At 42.8% G+C, this 6,000-nt stretch overlaps 1 long non-coding RNA gene across 1 annotated transcript in view; it reads right to left on the bottom strand.

The window, feature by feature from the left end:
- Positions 1–3,141: 3,141 nt before the first annotated feature.
- The window catches only part of LOC142852285 (uncharacterized), a 108,148-nt gene continuing 105,289 nt past the window's right edge, over positions 3,142–6,000 (bottom strand). The window contains exon 3 of the long non-coding RNA XR_012910947.1: positions 3,142–3,489. This is a non-coding gene — a long non-coding RNA (uncharacterized LOC142852285). The remainder of the gene's footprint in view (positions 3,490–6,000) is intronic.

Raw genomic sequence — 6,000 nt, 5'->3', positions numbered from 1 at the left:
CCTGACCCCAGTAACTGTGGAGGCTCTCACTAACAGTCACACAGGCCAGGGTTCAAGCTGGAAGATGCTGGAGTTATAATCTTAGAGTTGGGAGAGGACAGAAGAGCTAGATCATGGTCATGCAGCCCCTTGAATTTTACCGGCAGGCAAACTGAGACAAAGAACACTTGAGAAGCCCAAAGAGAGAAAACACTGCAAGTGCAGCAAGGCTATGTTCTGATGCTCTTTGTGGTCGTTACCATAACTCTTTCTATCAGGAAAAAATCTGTTTCTGTCAGTGGAGGGGTCAACCAAGTAAGTCAGAGCCAGCCATGGTGAACCAAGCTGCCACAGAAACACAGTTGTGGGTTTTTTAAATAATTTATAAAGATGCTGCTGATCCCCGCCCATGTTCTTGGGGCATCACAATTAAGTTGTGTCTTCCGGTCCAGTTCCAACGGCCCTTGTGGGCCTCTTCCCCATCTGCCTAGCCCAAGTACCCTTACCCTTTTGGGCTGGGATATTAAAGCCCTGATTCCCAGTGGCCCTGCATCAATGACTGACTGGCAGGATGATATACTCTACACTGGCCTCAGCCCCTTCGATGGGAGAACTCTAAAGTATACTTTCTACTCCAGATTTAGCTTCAGTGGGAAGTAGCCGGCTCTGTAAACACCCTTTCTAGCACCTCCCATTCCCATGTCCTCTCGACCCTCCTGCTGGTACTTCCTACACCTCCTAAGTCACCCCTTGTACTTGAATTTGTGCCTCCAGGCCTAGTCTAGAGAACTCAAAGAGAGTTTAAGAAAGGTAAATTCCCTCTGACCTTGAGAATGCTGTGCATTCTCAGGTAGGTGTTAAAAGGAACTTCAGCAACTTAAAACCTTTCTCAGGTCTGGCAAGACTTCTCAACTTCAATCAAGATGGCCATTCTGGGGTTCCTACCCCTACCATCATGTGGCTAAATAACAAATATGTTGGACCCATTCTATGAGGAACATGGAGAAAAGTGAAAATAAATGGAAAATTTTGAGACTTGCTAAGAGCCAAGACTGGCAATGTTGTATATTACTTTCTTCAATACTATATTTGGGCAGAATTCTGTCATATGATCTTATTGAAAGCAGGAGACTAGGATTTATACCATTTTGTGTCTGGACAAAGGAAGGAGCATGGTGAAAACACACTGATGCCTTTATGACTGGCTTCTGGCACGTTGACTGAACTTGGACTCTGATTTGCAGGCATCACCCCACTCAGGAGAGAAGTACTGCCGGGTAGCAACAACTCTTCCAGCCTTTGTCCTTAGTTCCTGTAGATCCCACTACAAAGCCTTGGATAGCTTACAGTCATTTAGCTAATGGACGGTATTTGAATACCTTCTATGTGCCAAGCTATATGCTCATCACCAAAGAAAAACCAGTTACTAAGAGGAGTGATGGTCGCGGCTGTAGCAGTGAGTGTCCCTGGGGACCTTTGCTCATCATGTAGTGGGTATTGAGTCTATGTTACCAGCTCTCCTGGAGGCCCTGGGCCTTCCTTCAGCCTTAATTCTCTACGCTAAGTCAGTCCTGAATCTGGACTTGTGCTAGACTAAGCTTCATTCTCGGGGTTCTACCAAGTTCCATTTCCTCTGGGACAGCATCTCTCAAATCTAGATGGTGCCTAAAGATTGCTTTGTGCTGACTCACTCTGATTCACTGGGCAGCACACTATGGCCCACAAACCAAAACTGGCTCCTCAGCACCTACTTTTTTTCTAGCCTGTGAGCCATGAATATTTTTTTATATTTTTAAATGGATGAAAAATACAATTAAAAAAATAGTATTTCAGGACATATGAAAATTATATGGAATTTAATTTGACTGTCCATAATAAACCTTTATTAAAATATAGTTATGCCCATTCATTTACATATTATCTGTGACTGCTTTCACATGCATCGAAAGAGTTGAATATTTGCTGACACAGACCATATGGCTCATGAAGCCCAAACTGTTTATGATCAGGACTTTTACAGAAAAATTCTGACAACCTCTGTTGTAGCTGAAGATTAGTATTTTCTTTGATTAGGAATGAAGACAACCAGCCACAGGACCTGTGACTTTTTTACCAGCAGAATTCTCAGACATCCTCAGGTGCCACGTCTTAAGATGTTACTTTAAATGATTTTTCAAAATTAGAACAATTGTTAGCGCATTCATTTTTGTCATTTTTCATAAAGGGTATTACAAAGCCTGTGCTGGGCTAAAATTTTCTGGGTAGCCGAGGGTGACTAACCTGACCCGTCTACTTTCCTCAAGTGCTAGGATTATAGCTGTGTACCACCATCCCAAGCATATATAGGGCTGGGACTTGAACCCAGCACTCAAGTAGGTCAGGGATGCAGTCTACCAGTTAAGCTATGGTACTATTCCTACACCTATGTTTTATCTAATCACTCTAAAATGTTAAAAGATATTTATATAGATGGATGGATAGATAGATAGATAGATAGATAGATAGATAGATAGATAGATAGATGATAGATAGATAGATAGATAGATAGATAGATAGATAAATAGATAGATAGATGCTAAGATCAAGAGATCAACTCAGTGATAGGGTGTGTGCTTAGCATTCTAAATTCAGTCCACAACATGGAAAGATAAATAAATAACATAAACTTACACTATTATATCATAGAGTTGCAGGTTTAAAAAAATTTTACAACCATTTTTAATATGATTGCAATCTTATATATTGTGATTTGAGCATCTAAAAAAAATATTTCTCTGGCCAGGCACACAAATAGTCCAGTAGTAGTAGCAGAACTTAGGGGTGGGGGTAGTGCAGGAGGCCCACTTAGTTCAGAAGACTGAGGCTAACATGAGCAACATCATGAGATCCTATCTCATAAAACAATTACTCTGCAGGGAAAAGAGAGCTCATTGGCAGTGTCCTGATTCCCAGCCCCAGCCACACCAGGCTCCACACCAGGCTCGGACTATCTACTTGTATCCAAGCTACTCACTGGGAACGTAGAGTTTTTCCAGAAGCACAGCTGGTCTGATCTCTCTGATATCATGTTAGCACTTGATATTTGGAATTATCGGCAGAATTCAGTTCTTTCCTCCGACCTCATTGTGGTCCCCATCATTGCCTAGACAAAGGTCCTACTGTGTCCTTTGACCTCAGCACCTTTAACTCCCCAGCCACAATTATCCAGAAAGAAGGGCTTTAACACTAAATGGAGCCCACGGACTCTAATAGAGACCCTGGATATTCACTTCCAGGATGGACTCATAGAGAGATACCTCTACCTTGGGACTGATGTACTCACAGGTCTGCCCCACCATGCTCAGCTCAACTTGAGTGTCTTTTAAAGCATTCATCCAAACAGATTATGGAGTCCCTCTGTTTGCACTATGACCTGAATGGCGCTCCTTTTCTTCTGTTGCTTTGATGTACACCATTTTCACTTCTACTGCATTTTCTTCTAAAAAATAAGTCTCATTTCACCCAACAATTCTGTAAAAGAGAAAAGAGAGCAAGAAACTAAAGTTAGGGCAGGATCTCAGAAAGAAGGGATGCTTCACAGTCATTGGGCAAACAGGCAGGTGGTCTAGTTAGTTCCCTGGCTTGCTGCCTGAGGCACCTTGCATTGACTCCTTAAATTCTGATGTTATTCAGCATCCCAGTATTTCTTATGTCACCTACCTGAGTTCTGACCTCACTTGATTTTGTCTGAACAGTTTTAGTGTTTTCTGGATAACACAAAGTCACAACCACAAAGCGGGCATTGCTACAACAAGGCACTGACAGGTCTTTAAAGACGGAATAACTGGCTGGTAGATAACGAGCCTAAAAGTGGGGAATAACACTGCACACTAAAGGGGCTGAGAGTATTGATCTGCCTGCTAGGCCTGTTGGGAGGATGAGCTCACTGGCAATCGCAGAGATCTTCCCCGTGAAGGAACATAAATGATAGCACATTTGAGATTCACCTCGCCCCCTTTGGGATGACTCTTCTTGGAGTGGGTTAAATGGCCGTCTGGCTGTCATAGCAACCAAGATCAGCCTGGTGGAGTCTTCACTCCTGGATTCCGTGTGAGGTTCTATATTTTTTAACTCAGTCATAAAGCAGATGTGTCTTTCTTTAAAAACAAAAGTCCAGCGAGAGAGCTTTTGGCTTTTGGGTTACTGTAAGGAAAGAGGAACACAGAGAAACTTTTGAACGCCTTCAAAGACTTCAGCTACATCCAGCATTTTTATCTGTAACTTCAGAAAGCATGGACAAAAATGTCACCCTAACACAATTAAAGATGGCCAATAGCAACTCAGCCTCGGGGAGGCTGCAGAGAGGCCACCCAGGAGGTACAGATTTTGTGGTTCTGACTTAGCATTCGCTTCAACGCCATTGAAAAAAGAAAGAAAGAATGAAAGAAAGAAAGAAAAAAAGAAAGAAACCAGCTCCCTCTCACCCTCTTCCATAGGCAGCTCATAAGGAAAGGCTTTCACGGGTTGTTTCCACACTCTCATTGTTACTACTGTTCTCAGCACCGTCTTGCCAGTGTTCTGATGTTTGTGTGGGCATCATGTGCTCGCCAAGCAAGCCTTTCTGATTTCTGCCAGTATTTGTGCTGAGCCATGCACTCTCTCTCAAGTCACTCATGGAAAACAAACAAATGAATGAAATGATTTATTCAGGGTCACACAGCTTGAAAGTGGCAGCAGAGATTGTCCCCGCGCCTCTGACAGCAAGCCCACAGCTCTATCTAATCTGTCATTCTGCCCGCCATGTTGAAATCCAGGCACAAGCCCTTATGTCCTTATTTCCTGCGTTTTATTTTCTCTGTGCTCTAACCAGCTAAGCTAAGCACGCACTCAGCCATAGAAAATGCTGGAGGAAGACAGAGGGTCCTTCTGCTGGTGCCCAAGACAATACAGCCTTGCTGGTGTCCTGAGAAAACCTCTGGGGACACGTAAGAATCTTTTGACAGAAAAATGAAGTTCACCTTGGTATTCTAAATGCTTGCATTTCCCTCCCAGCCCTCAATCCCATCCTCCTCGAGACATTTGAAAGAGAAAGATTTAAAATTGCTTGGAAATTGAAGCAAGATTGCCTGGTTATTGATTCAAATTCTGCCAGATCTGACTCAGAGCTGTCTCCCTTGTTGCTGCCACCAGCTCTGATGGCTAAAGAGGGATTTTGAGGATTTGGCTTGTAATCAAATGACCCAAGAATCTTTCCTGCTTCCCCACTCCAACACAGGGAAATTTAATATTTTTCATTCCAGCTGAGCTCTCACTGCCAGGATGGTAATTGGGATTTCAATTGGTCCCCCTGCAGTCAAGAGTTTTGCTTAACATAATATTTGAGTTATTTGCTCTTGTGTCTTAACAGAAAACAGTAAACAACATTTGAGCAGCCACGGGACAATGAGGTGGGCTTATCCAGCTCCGTGGCAGGAAAGCACAATGACAGTAGCCCGGAAATCACTGCTACTGAGGCTGTGATAGGGACGATGCTGTAGCAGAGAAATCCTGCACTTTGTGTCAGCTTCCCCACAGAAAAAAGAACCTGGGTCTGCGGATCTTACAAGAAAAAAAAAGATACTAGGTAGACAATAAGATAACAGTAATAGCAGCCTGCTTGTGTACTAAAGGGTTTGAGAAATAATCATAGAGACCTGAATCTACCTATTTTCTAGGCTTTCTTTAACAAATTTTCTCTGCCTGGTTTCTATGGAAACTGGAGACTGCATATGAGCTAGATATACTCAGTAGTCTTTCCTAGCAGATGTGACCATTTCACATTTCTCTAAGTGATGTCATATTTTAACCACTAAGATCAAAAGAAAAATGTCTATGCACAATACGCTCTGAACCATTGATGAGGAAGGTCAGTGTTGACGCTTGCTGTGGTCTGGAACAACATGAGGCACACACCTTAGCTCCGTCCTCCTTTTAGATTCGTTATCTTTAATAATTATTCAGGGGACCTCCAGGAAAAAAGAAACCTCTTTATGTCTTTCCAAT

The sequence above is a fragment of the Microtus pennsylvanicus genome, chromosome 6, assembly GCF_037038515.1.
Source record: "Microtus pennsylvanicus isolate mMicPen1 chromosome 6, mMicPen1.hap1, whole genome shotgun sequence".
Classification (NCBI taxonomy): domain Eukaryota; kingdom Metazoa; phylum Chordata; class Mammalia; order Rodentia; family Cricetidae; genus Microtus; species Microtus pennsylvanicus.
The sequence above is the reverse complement of the archived record's forward strand: the minus strand, read 5'-3'. Positions and strand labels throughout refer to the sequence as shown.